Source organism: Carassius gibelio, chromosome A3 (assembly GCF_023724105.1).
Source record: "Carassius gibelio isolate Cgi1373 ecotype wild population from Czech Republic chromosome A3, carGib1.2-hapl.c, whole genome shotgun sequence".
Lineage (NCBI taxonomy): Eukaryota > Metazoa > Chordata > Actinopteri > Cypriniformes > Cyprinidae > Carassius > Carassius gibelio.
In genome coordinates this window covers 25,916,857-25,931,463 of record NC_068373.1, presented here as the reverse complement: position 1 = coordinate 25,931,463, position 14,607 = coordinate 25,916,857, and the positions used below count along the sequence as shown (strand labels likewise).

At 37.1% G+C, this 14,607-nt stretch overlaps 1 pseudogene; it reads right to left on the bottom strand.

Moving 5' to 3' along the window:
* Window positions 1–11,437, bottom strand: part of LOC127953562 (C-factor-like) — a 30,728-nt pseudogene extending 19,291 nt beyond the window's left edge.
* Window positions 11,438–14,607: the final 3,170 nt, after the last annotated feature.

Here is a 14,607-nt window from a genome sequence, read left to right as displayed (position 1 = left end):
TCAAATCCCTGGATGTGTTATTGTTCTTGGGATGTTTCCCCTTTTATCAAGGATGCATCAAAATGTGACTTGTGTGAACTTGAGGGAGCAGGTAACCCACAATGCATTTTGCAACAACCAGCGAGCGTTAATGGCAGAGGACAAAACCCGCATAATTTTCAAAATATTACTATTATTGTTTCATGAAATGTACATTTAAGGGTTTTTCAGGCGGGAACGTAGGCTAGTTGTTTAAAACTCAAATCTGCAGTTTATTTATAAAGATGGTGCATATTTGAAAATTTGCTTCGCCTATTTCCAGGTGATCACCGGGCACTCAGTGCTCATATATACCGCCGAGTGCAGTCTCACCTCAGCTTGTCCTTCTGACCTTTGCCACTAGCTTGGATGTGTCTGTAGTAGTTAAACATGAAATATCATTTGTTTTAGCTGTATCTAACAGACAATCTTCATAAATCTATTATTTGTTCCTGGTCATATCGTTTGGGCGGAACACAAATTTTAGTTTATATTAACTTTTATATTACAGCGCTGATGTAGCATACATTTGCCTGAATTGTTTGCTTTTGTCTTTATTTCCTATTATATAAGCCTCTTATATTTCATACTTATACTTTTATAAGTATTTAATGGCTATTATTTTTTCATTAAAACTGACATAACCAAAAGAGGCAGCGTAGTCATACATTAATACATACAGTAAAGATAATCAGAGTGTGTGTATATATATATATATATATATATATATATATATATATATATATATATATATATATATATATATATATATATATATATATATATATATATGCAAATATTGCCTGAACCCCATATTAACGTTTTTTGTATTTGTGTGTGTATTTTATATTTTATATGTGGTTGTGTTTTATATTTCATTTTGTTATAAGTATACATACAGTGAGTGAAGATAATCTAAATATATCTGCCTTACCTGAACTACATTTTTGTGGCTATTATTGTTTAAATGAAAATGAAGAAGCAGTGGTGTTTGATATTATATTTCATCTTATTGTAAATACAGTAAGGATAACCGGAGTAGCTAAGACGAGCTGAGTGACGTTATCAAGTACGCAGCTGTTCCTTTTACAGACCTTGCGTCCTCCCGTTCTTAGGAGTTTGCACTCCCGAGTCGATCTTGCCAAGTCCGAACTTTGCGTTCTTGGTATTGAGAAACGGCCAGGGTGTGACTCGATAAATGCGTAAACCGTCGCATTAACGCGTTTTCAGTAATGTACATTCATTAGCAAAAGGAGTTTCACACTTATTGGTTTAGCAATAAAAACGGGTTTAAACGTAACTTGTAATTTGATATTCGCCAATTTAGGGACGTTTCTAAAATTACACACAACGTTTCTAACTTAAATAGCCTTTGAAGATAACGACTTAAACTCATAAAACCAACTTTAAAACTGTTCATATAGGTGTCAAATTTGATGCGCATCTTTTATATTTTTAATATTTAGAAAAACAATATGGTCAAATCGTGTGTAAAGGGCCATTTGTTTTAATACTGAAAGGGCTCAAACAACATTATTTAAAGCTCAATAGCATTTACAGTCACACACACACACACACACACACACACACACAAAGATAAATTACCGTGTGACGAGTTTTCGAATCGAAGAATAAAAACGCCTAAATTTGGTTGCTTTATAACCTCCTCGAAAACATCCTCATCAACTTCTGTGTAAGACGAATCGTAGAGCCTGGTCTCTGCGCGTTTGGAGGCGGGAAGTCAGAATTTCACAAAGGCTGTGAACAAACCAAAACGAGTTTCAGTTTAAAATTAAAAATTCTTAAAGTCAATAGCAGCTACAAACACAACTCATTTTACAAGTAAATTAACAAGTTAACATTACCTTCATCCAGAAAATCAGAGAGTTTCAGGTCGGCGCCAGAAACTTTAACAAACTTTTGTTCATGGTTGAACTTCACTTTAATGAGCATCCTTAATCCTAAAAGAAAGATCAGCAGAAGAGTTATTTCTAAACGTATTCGACATAATGTGTATTTTTTATTTAAATAATGTTAACAAGAAAAGCGCAGAAACAGACTTGCCTTCTCCTTTGCGTGCAGACAAAATGGCGTAATTGCCCCACAAGGCAGTCGTTGAGGGTGGAGTCAAGACAATTTGGCGCGTCTTTTTGCACTTTTAGTGTAAAAATAAAATCACATAATGTTGCACCCTGCAACTACAAAGACAGGGTGTACTCATCAACACTGTAGATTGTTAATTCAACTTTTTGGGAGTTATTAACATTTAACACTGCATTTTTTACACTGGTAATTTTACTGTGCACATATATTATATTTGTATTGTTTGTTCATTCAATTTCTTTATTTGTGCTATTTACACAAAGTTTACATTTTTTTTAAGTTTGTTTTTGTTCATTTAAAATAGCACTGCATAGTCTTCACTGTAAAATAAAATACACAATCAAACCAAAATGTATTCAGACACCTTCAACGTTTCTTACAATATCACAGTTTATTTGCCTGTAGTTTAGAAATTGGTAATAAAATATAACAATAACTCAGGATTAAACTGTGTCAGAACAACAAATTCATCTTGATAATGTCGGATGCAATGCTTAATTTGGTTCAGTCTGTGGTGTGAAAAGGTTTCATTAGCAATTAAAGAAAGAAACACTTAAGCAAAACATGGTCAGGTCCCTATTATTTTTATTTTTTATTTTTTAGTCACTAGTAAAACAATATAATCTATTCTATCTGATTTTTGGATTGACTTTGGATAAATTCTTGTTAAAACTACAAAGTAATTAAATCAAGAGCAGTGAGTGATTTACTTTCATTTTCATACATTAAAGACACTGACAGCAGAGCTAGTAAATTAGGCGCGGTCACTTTAAGAGACAAATGCATCCATTATAAAGATACGCATCCGATTTCTTTCCAACTCTTTACTTTCACTGAAGACATAACTACAGACTTTTTCGAACACACTTTCCAAGACGGGTATTTCGACATATTAAGTATGTATTTGTTGTCGGTACAAAAGCAAGAAGACTTTGAGACGCGTCTCTGCTTGCTCCCTGAACACCAGAACACCGCGCTGCTGAATTGAGCTTTTTCACTTTTCGCTCTTTTTCTTATGTTTATTTAAAATGCGATTTGTATTTGTTCGTTCAGGTGCAGGAGGACGCAAATGTCCTGAAGGAGATCTCGGTTCAGTGTTGCGCGTAACCATCTGCTCAGTTCAGCGTTCCTGCATCGCGGGGCTGAAGCCAACTTGATGCGTTGAATGCTCGGAGCACGTTATAAAACGTATTCTTAAAATACACATTTCTGTTTTAATAAATGCTCATATTAAAACATAGCATTACACATAAGTAGGTACAAAAATAATCAGTGATACATTTACGACCCCATAAAAATTTGGGTCCAAATGGCATTTCAAAAGGTCGCAGTGTAGTTCCATGTGTAAACAACTTAACTGTTATGAAAACGTCCTCGAAACTGTGCGAATTTCTGCAAACTCATCTTTGTTCTCTTTTCTGTGTAACTGCTGCTGCGTTTGTTTAGCTGTTGCGCTTGCATTTGCCGCGACTTTTTAAAATGGCTCGGCTGCTTCTGCATAGATCAACCTACCCTCAAAGATTCGCTCTGATTGGATCTCTTCTCCATTCGTCCCTCCCATATATTTTCGTCTAATTTTTATTCGTTGACTAAAGTGTCAGTTATATTTCGTCACGTTTTTCGTCATCATATCTGACTTTTTATTTAGTTTTTATTTAGTTTTCGTCCGTGAAAAAGGTTAGTTGACGAATATTTTTCGTCATAGTCTTCGTCAACGAAATTAACACTGATGGGAGTACATCATTTATGCTTATGTACATGTATTATTTTGTGTTTTAGTTGAGAACTACATTTTAAAGCACTGTTTCTTTAAGAAATACGGTGATACTTAAAGTTTGTATGTAATGCACTTGCAGAAAATGTGCTTTTGCCTAGCAAGTTAGTATTATTTTTTGCTGATAGGTTGATGTTTTATTTGTTCCCACCCTCACGTGTGAGAGTGTGATTCTGATTGGAGGAGATAAAAAAAAGGTGAACAGAGAGGTACGCACGAGAGTGTTGTTGAGATGGTGGAGAAGAAAATGTACATGTAAACGCTGTATAAGTTGTTGAAACTTACATTTCTTCAAATCGGAGAGTTTAAGGACATTCATGAAAGTGTATGCACGTTACTCTGCACGAGTATAAGCCGGTTTTCTTTTGTAGTGTTGAGTTCAGTTGTTAATGTGAGAATACATGATAGATAATCGGACATTCAAGTACACTGGACTGCATTAAAGTTTATTTTGTTTCATCTAACAAGTCTTGCTGGATCAACAAAGACCCAGATAGCGTTCTAAATCCCCGAGTGATTTAGAATTCCTCTGGCGCCGTGGGACATGATCAGCTCAACAGCGTCAGGTGAGCGAGAGAGAGAGAGCGCGTGTTCGAGCTTCGGAGGAGTCTAACGAGAACGCTGATAATCAAGGAATTCAGGTGATCTTATTTAATTTTATTTGCTCATTAGAGTGAAGTGGCCATTTGTTGTTTCACCGCCTCAACGATCTCTAGCAACGTCCAGGCCTGCAACGGGGAGGGGTTGGAACTTGTGGTGTGTGTGTATGTGCGTGCGCGCACACGTGTCTATGTGAGTGGCCACTCAAACGTTAAAACCGGTACTGTTTCAACTATTGTTTGTGAAACGAGTATTTATTGATATTATTTGTTTATTTGAGATATTAAGGAAGTGTTGATCTGTCATAATTGGTCATTTGAAGTGATTGTATATTTTCTTCAAAGGGGAAAAAAGACACAAGACAAGTGTATGGTTTAATTTGAAGTTTATTGAACATTTGACATTTAAACATTTATTTACTTATACTTACTTATACTTATACACTTAAACATTTATTTATTTATTTTGTTTTACTATGTATAAATAAACCTAAAGGTTAATTTTGTTATACTTACCCATTTGTGTTGATTGAAGTCATTCTACAGTGACATTTCCTAGCTGACATAGGGGAGGATAGCATTAGTGCATAGTCGAGAGACACTTTAAGAACCCGGTGCGCTGCTCTGGTTATAATCAGAGCATAGGGGCGCTACATAGATAAACCCCAGGCTGCTGACTTCAAAACTCTGCTCACCTCATTTGATCTCCAGCTAGTGTTTACTACAGTGACTCACAAATCAGGCAACCAACTGGACCTCATCTACACACGCTGTTGCTCTGTGGACAACTCTTCAGTTGGTCCACTGCACACCTCAGACCACTTCCTCATTACTGCTAACCTAGCACTTACTCCTGAAGCGCCTCACACTCTAACGCAGGTCACCTTTCGACAGAACACGCTCACTCTCTCCATCTCACCTATATTCTGTGATTTCATCCTCATTTCCTGCACTCTCTCAGTTCTCAGCTCTGGGCACGAGCAGCGCTACGGACATTCTTTGCTCCACTTTAACATCTTGCTTGGACAACTTTTGCCCACTGTTGTCTAGACCAGCACACACCGCCCCATCTGCCCCCTGTCTGTCTGAGGTTCTCCGTGAACATTGCTTTAAACTCAGGGCTGCAGAGAGGAAATGGCAGAAATCAAGAAACTCTACCGACCTCAGTGTGTATCAGTCTCTCCTCTCTTCCTTCTCTGCAAACGTCTTCACGGCTAAAACATCCTACTACCACAACAAAATTAACAGCTGTTGTGATGCTCGGACACTCTTTAAGACTTTCTCTTCTCTTCTTAATCCGCCGCCACCACCTCCTCCATCGACTCTTAAAATGGACAACTTTGCAGTTTTCTTCACAAATAAGACAAGAGCCATCAGTGACCAATTCTCCAGACCGCAGACTGAGGACAACTTCACAATGACCGACGCACACTCTTTCTCCTCCTTCTCCCCACTCTCAGAGATGGACGTTTCCAAACTTCTCCTGTCCATTCATCCTACAACTTGTCCACGTGATCCGATCCCCACTCACCTCCTTCAAGCAATCTCTTCTTCAGTCATACCTTCGCTTACTCACATTATCAACTCCTCTCTTCACTCTGGAACATTTCCCTCAGCATTTAAGCAGGCTCGGGTAAGCCCACTGCTCAAGAAACCATCTTTAAATCCAGCACTTCTTGAAAACTACAGACAGGTATCCCTTCTTCCATTCATTGCAAAGATACTTGAGGGAGCTGTGTTCAACCAGCTTTCTATGTTCCTTGTACAGAACAACCTCCTGGACAGCAACCAATCTGGCTTTAAAACTGGCCACTCAACTGAGACTTCACTGCTCTCGGTTACTGAAGCCCTGCGACTAGCAAGAGCAGCTTCAAAATCCTCAGTACTCATCTTACTGGACCTGTCTGCTGCTTTTGACACTGTTAATCACCAGATTCTCCTGTCCACCCTCAGAAAGATGGGCATCTCTGGAACCGCACTCCTGTGGGTTAAGTCCTACCTCTCTGACAGATCCTTCAGTGTGTCTTAGAGGGGTGATGTTTCAAAGTCACAACACCTTGCTACTGGGGTTCCTCAAGGCTCAGTACTTGGACTACTTCTCTTCTCCATCTACATGACGTCATTAGGATGTGTCATTCAGAAGCCTGTCTGAGTGACATTTCTAGCTGGATGAATGACCATCACTTTCAGCTTAACCTTACGAAGACAGAACTCCTGGTGATTCCAGCTAACCCATTGCTTCATCACAACTTCTCTATACAGCTGGGTTCATCAACCATTACTCCTTTGAGGACAGCCAGAAACCTAGGAGTTGTGATGGATCATCAGTTAAGCTTCACAGACCACATTGCTACAACGACCTGGTCCTGCAGGTTTGCCTTATACAACATTAGGAAGATTAGACACTTCCTGTCAGAGCAAGCCACCCAACTTCTTGTCAAAGTTCTTGTTCTCTCCAGACTGGACCATTGTAATGCTCTCCTGGCGGGCCTTCCTGCATGTACTGTCAAGCCTCTGCAATTGATCCAGAAGGCAGCAGCGAGGGTTGTCTTCATTGAGCCAAAAAAAGCTTACGTTACTCCTCTCCTCATCAGGTTACACTGGCTACCAGTAGCCGCTCGCATCAAATTCAAGGTACTGATTCTTGCCTACAAGACGACCACTGGCACAGCGCCAACATACCTAAACTCTCTGGTTAAATCTTTTGTGCCCTCCAGAAGTTTGCGCTCTGCAAGTGAACGACGCCTTGTGGTGCCATCCCAAAGAAGTTCAAAATCACTCTCACAGACCTTTTCCTGGACTGTGCGCAGCTGGTGGAATGACCTCCCAATCTCAACTCATTTTCAAGAAACATCTAAAGACTCATCGTTTTCGCCTGCACTTAACCAACTAATACTAGCACTTCCTTTTCTTGTTTCTTCATTTTATACATATACATTCATTACACAATGGATGGATGACATCAAAAGGGACTTACTGGCCCTTCTTAGTCACCTTATATTCATATATTTGTGTGATAGTTCTTAATTTAGTCCCCACTATCTTACTGCACATTTTAACTGTGCTATTCAACTTGCCCCTGTTCTTTACATTCAAAATGCCATAGGAACAAATACAATAAATCTAAAATAGATTCAATAAAACAAGTATAAAACATCTTCATAAAAGAAACATCCACATAAAAAGTTCAAAGTGAAAATTCATCCTCAGAAATTACATACGTTGGAGAGCTTTCCCTCTAATCTTGTTAGTGTTTACCTTAAATTGTAATTTATCATCAAACACAGTGCCTAAATATTTGTACTCCTCAAACACTTCTACCTGATGTCCCTTAATAAAGTCAGGCAACACAGGAACAAAGTTCTTTTTACGGGAGTCAATGAACATTTCTTTTGTTTTAGACTCATTAATGTTTAACCCTGCGGCCTCATATGAGGACGTTATATTTATGAGAATTTCTCTGAGACTGTACATGCCACAGTTTTAAGTCTGGATGTCCTGTACAGAGCACATTCAGGGCTTTCAGAGATAAATGATTGGATGTTTGACCATGACCACTCCCTCTCCTTTGTCTTCAAAAATGTCTGAAATTAATTTAGTGACACTCTTATGGAAATATGATAATAATTAATAATCACTTAAATCTGTCTTTTTTTTTTAATTGTGTGTCATAAATCAACATCTCAGTCAAATGTTACGGGGTTTCAAATCAAAATATGACTTTCTGTTATGAAACAGGATGTTGATTTCATACTTGTACCCATACAGTATGTTTTTTCCCTAATATTTTCTAATCATATTTAGCAAGGTACAAGTGGCATCTTCCACCCCTCTTCCTGATCTATACACAAACTGCACAGGATCAAGTGCTGACTGTGTTATTGCTGAAATTCCCTCCCTATTTTTTCATAAGATTTCATAACCAGGGAAGTAAGTGCAACAGGCCTATAATCATTAAAAGAAATATGATTACTTTTTTCACAATTGGCACTACTATGGAATCTTTCCAAAGACGAGGGACTTTACAAAGTTGCAATTCCCCTTTAGTAACACTAATTTTTTCAACCTTTTAGTGTACACGTCCCAATTTATTTTTTTAGATGTTTTGCGGTTACCAAATTCAAAATTACCTTATCTGTTCTTTCAGATGGTGCATTTCCTCAGTTTAAACAGTTGACATGTTCTCTATATTATATTCTGAGTCTATATTATATTCTGAACGCCAGCACTTAACCAACTAATACTAGAGTACTTTTTCTACTTTTCTTGTCTTTTATAAAAAAAGAAAAAGAAAAAAAAACACCTGTGCTATGCATTCTGTAATAGACTAACTGAGACTTCTCATGGCACTTGTAAACTGTTGTTGTTCTCTTGTTGACCTGACTGCTTCTATTGTTCTCATGTGTAAGTCGCTTTGGATAAAAGCGTTTGCTAAATGATTAAATGTAAAATGTAAATGTAAAATATGGGTTTATGTGGTTTGCAAACCATTGCATTCTGCTTCTTCTTTTTTTCTTGGACACCATACATGAAACTTTAAACTATTGTTGGCACTAAAAGTTTCAGAGTCTTCAAAAATCCAGCATCTGTTAGCTCAGTTTGAAAATCCTTTTGACATGTTTCCCACATTTGTGCTCAAAATAAAACAAAACGGACTAATAAATCTACACTCACTTTTTCTCCACCCAGTTCAGTCTTCACCCATCCTGGATGAAGGGCCATGCAGAGGATCTCATCCGCCTTTAACTCCTCAGCAGCTAACACAGTCAGCATGTTAAAACCTGCCTGATACGTAACCATAAACAGTAAAGTTATTTAATCGACTCATGCCATCAATACATCATGCAGGGCAATAAAGAGGATCCAGTTTAACTAGTCCCAAAGCAGGACTGTGGTGTACCTTGCTCACGCAATATGGCAACACTGGGAATTGTTTAAATAAAGAAGGCATTGTGCTGATGGATCCCCCCACAGTGGAGATGTTGATGACTGCTGCTTTACTGCAGGACATGCCTGGTGTCCCGCTGGCTTTGGCAGCCTTTTTTAGATATGGTAGGTACTCCTGCAAAAAAAGGAGAGAGAATTACAATAACTCTGAATTAGAATTTTATTTCATAAAGTAGGATTAAAGGAATAGCTCACTCTCTGGCCAGTCAAGATGATTATTTCTTACTCTGAAAAAATTTGGAGGAATTTAGCATTCCATCACTTGTTAGCGAAAAACTGTGAATTTAAAATACACAAATCCATTATTACTATGTTTTTTAACTTCAAACCATTTCTTCCGACTAGAATTTCTCTCTAATTTTGCATAATATTGCTTTATCATGTCTGAATCAGGAGAGAAATATGCACAGATCAAGCAGTACAAATCAGTCCACGTCAGTTCTAAAGAAATACGTTGGTGGATCGTGAAGTGAGATGACAAAAGGAGATTAACTTTTTCACTAGAAGTGTTATAAGGATAATGGACTCGTATGGTTAATCTTGTCCAGAAGCAGGTTTAAAAGTTATAATGCCTTAATGATGGATTTGTTTCTTACAAACATGTAGCTTTTCACTTCACAAGAAATGTATACTGATGGACTGGAGTCTCTGTGGATTAATGTGATGTTTTTATCAGCTGTTTGGATTCTCATTCTGATGGCACCCATTCACTGCAGAGGATCCATTGGTGAGCAAGCCATGTCAGTTCCTCCAGAACTGTTTCAACAAAGAAACAAACTCTACATCTTGGATATCTTTAGGGTGAATGCATTTTCAGCAAATTTTCAATTTTGGGTGAAATATTCCTTTATTTTATTGTCAGCATGAACTCTGCTGCATATTTTAGTTTATTACACCAAATAATTTTTATAGATGACTAGTCATCTAGAAAAGTAGGCAACTGATTGCCAGGTCAATGTTATGGTCCATTATTAGTCGACACAGACTCGTGACTAGTCAGGAAAACCTGCGCACTAACAAACTACCAAGCAGCAAAGTGGTAGCTCAGTTAAACTATGGTGCAGTGGTGTTTTAATACAATCAGATTAAGAAACCATTAGCTGGTTTAAGATTTTATTTTGGTACAATGTCATGAACCTTGCAGACATCCAGTGACTGGGTCTTCCCCAAAAGCACTTATTTTAATAGTCTAGTCACAAACTTTTATCCCAGCACAATATAAGTTAAGCCCCAGCCTAGATGTCTGGAGCCAGAACGTCACGGCACCAACATGCTTAATAAAAAATGTTTTAAGACAAAGTGTTGTTTCAGAACTATCAAAAAGGCTTTTTTTACATTACCTGAATGATTAATAAGGGTCCTATCACGTTGGTGCTGAAGGTGTTTTTCATGCTCTCAACACTGCTGGTCTGAATGGCGCCCCTTGCCAAGATTCCAGCATTATTCACAAGCAGGTTCAAACCGTTGTTTCCCAGTAGAGACCCCACTTTCTAGGCAGACTCTTTGATACTGCATGGATCATCAGCATCTAAAAGTAATAGAACAAATAGCAGTTAATAATATATCTCAATAATAATATAGTCTTAAAATAAATCAATTACATCTGCATCGTTTCTAATTAAACTTTTAAATTCACATTTACCAAGACGTATGATGGTGATCACACTTGGATGCTTTTTCGCCAGTTCTCTCAATGCCTTAAGAAAGATAATAAACATTAAACAAGATAAATTAGAGTTTCTCCAGGTGTTTCAATTTGGTTTTTTTATTATTTATAACTCACCTCAGACTTCGGTCCATCTGGATTACGACAGGTAGCAAAAATGTGACGTTTTGGACAAGAATCCTCCAAGAGTTGCTTAACAGTTTCTAATCCCAAGCCCCGGTTGGCTCCGGTGATCAAGATATTGCATGCTTTCACTGCTGCCATGTTCTGTCAGTCTGCCTTTCTTTTCTATGTGCAACGAAGTGAACGTTTAGCCCCTATAATATTATGTAATGTGTATGTTGCGTCATGCTGCCATTGAGGCAGAAAGAAAGATCGCAACACCTGTTGTGTAATATTCAGTTCCTGTGAAAAACTGTTCCAATGGGTGGAGTAAACATGAGTATTCCCATCTTGTCAAACGAATGGAACTCTACTTGTCATAGTAACATTTAATGAATGCAAAATTTATACAGTATAATCAACAACTGGATTGTTATGTTTTTATATACTAACTTTAATGAATCTCAGAAGATGTTAATCTCAGGAGGAGTTGGGAGAACCGAGTTTGGCTGACCAAAAATGTTTGGGAATCCCTGTCCAAAAATGTTGAAGATCACAAATGGTTTCATTGTACAATATGTATAGACTTAAAAAATGTCAAAAACACTTTTAAATAAGATTTTCAAATGTTAAGCATGATTGACACAACGCTGTGGATCATGACATTTTGGATACTTTCACACACCATTCCTAAACATATGATGTGAAAGTAGGTTGTTTCTTTAGTGCAACATATGGTCAAACAACAGACACATTTTAAAGGGACAGTTCATTCAAAAGTAAAAATTGACCCACTCTCATGTTGTTTCAAGGTTGCATGACTCATTATTCTCTAGAATACACTTCGAGAAATAATGACAGAGTTGTCATTTTTGGGTGCACTCATACATTTAATCTATTAGAGCTTGGAGATTGGTGATTCCCAAATAGGTGAATGTGGAAAGATTTTTAAGTTTTTTTTTTTGTTTGTTTAATATATAAATAAAAAGCTTACAAATATGAATAATAAAAGAAAGAAAAAAGAAAATGTGTGACATATTTGCACATTAAATGCACATTTACTCATAAGACATTAATAATTCTATATTATATCCAGTATAATATGAAGAAGAAGAAAAAAGAACACGATACTCTGACCAGCTTTGCTTGTATACATTTTATTAGGCCACAGATATGTTTGTAGAGGTTTATTTCAAGCATTGCTGTAGTCACCAATGATAACTAGGTAGACTATTAATTAAATTATTCAAACAAAAATTTGTTTCACAAATGAAATAAAAAGTTTAGGTCATCGAAGAGTAAAATCTAAATTAGCCTGGGTCGGCACAGGTTATTGGCTTGTTTGCTCTGCTGTGTGTCTGTAATCAATCAGGCAGAACAGCTCAGATATTTATCATAAAACAAAAACTATGCATTTTTTTGACACTGTTGCAGTTAATTCTTCACATTAAAACTTCTTTATCTTTTCAAATAGTGTGCACTCTTCAACTCCCTTTAAAGAGATTTTCTTTTATAAATGTTAAGAGTTAACTACACCTTCCAATAACGGCTCATTCTAACACGCCCCCACATGTCTATGTCACAATGTGGGAAGATTTGCATAAAGCTGCTCAATTGTTTACAATGTGTAAACACATTGCATTACACCAAATACACAAAATAATGGTATTTTTTAGCAAAGTCATATGACCTCTTTAATGGATTAATATTTTCGTTCCATTCATTTGCAACTCGTATCAAGGACATGCCCACAATATGAGAACTAATGAATATTAATTTAACTCCACCCACTGAAACAGTTTTTCACAGGAAGTGAATAATTCACAACACCCCAAACTTTAGCACCACACAGTTCACTTTAATCATTTCCCATCACTAGGCTCCTTTAGGCACTTTCGCACAGAAGGGACCTTTTCATAGTTCCTAGAATTTATTGAAAAAAATAAAAAAATAAAATAATAATAATATTCAATGCTTACTTCGTTACATCCAGCGCACTAGACAAATACAATGTTACTCACATTTCGAGAACAAAAAAGCAACCTCGGCATGCAATTACAGACATTCCGACCCTTGAGTTCTCTCCAGCGCTGGAAAACTGATTTGATATTTATACTACTTCCTGCCTTATGCCGTCTTTCGTTCCACAGACGTTTTCCTCTTTTGTTTTTTTATCTTCCATCTTTATCTTTCTGTTGCTTGACTCGGCTAATGTCTGTCCTGTGCACTGAATGCTTTCTCGTCCACATAATGAGTAGACACGCCCCTTCCTGCTGATTGGCTTCAAGTTTTGCCACTTGGCCCGAATCAGTTTTATAAAGCATTTTTGAAAAATATTTTACCCTACCTTTAACATTTATGCAATTTAATTTAAGATACAAGTCTTGTGGGTCTAAAATATAAATGACTGTAAAATCCACAGCTGTCAATCAGAAATATGCAGCTAACCTAGATAATGCTACAATGTTTTGTTGTTTTGTCCACCACAACCAACTACCATTAAACAATGAATATTTTATTTGTGTAAAGGTAAAGTGTGGGTAACAAATTGCTGCTTTTTGCTGATTCTGTTGATATTTTCTCTGCATTACTGTCATTTCAGAGAATAATGCAATGCAGAATATTCTCTAAATGACTAGGCTATGCGGCTGTTCATGTCTGGATGTGTCAAGAACAAACAAGGCTTAACTCATGCACAGTCAGTAGATACATTTATATGGATAGTTTTTGCTACCAATGGAATGAATTCTTTCTAATTGGTGAATCCGAATGTAGTGTTTACATGAACGGTAATTAAAGTGATGGGGTTCATATGCGTACTTGTTTACATGTCACAAGTGGATTTACTATTTTGACGAGCACTCTGCATGAATATAAAGAGTTTACCCGCTGTTGTTGCATACTGTTTATTTATCACACTTTATCTACTTCAGTTACTAATTAGGCAACAACCAGCACATGAACTGTTGTGCTGCTTACTTTATAAAACAGTAAATGTGCCCCTTCCCGCACCCAAAACCAGTCGGCTGTGGATGACAGTCTTAAAGAGCCAGTAAGATGAAAATTCTAAGCTTCCTATCACTGTTTATAAGTCCTGTACATTAGGTTTAAATCCATCCAAGGTTAAAAAACATTGTCATTTTGTCAAAATATCATTTTAAAATTACCTCAATTCTCAGAGATCCCCAAACGGTTCACGCTAAGCTGTTCAAAAGATTCAGTTTCCTTAAACCCCACCTTTGGTTGCATACTGTGTTCTGATTGGTCAACTGACATAGTTTTGATTGGTTGTTCCACACACAACTTCACGGTAAACAATGCGTTAGCATCTGTTTGGGGTGAATTATGTCTTATTCCTCTTACCGCGAAGCAAACAGTAAAATAAAAAACTTGAACAG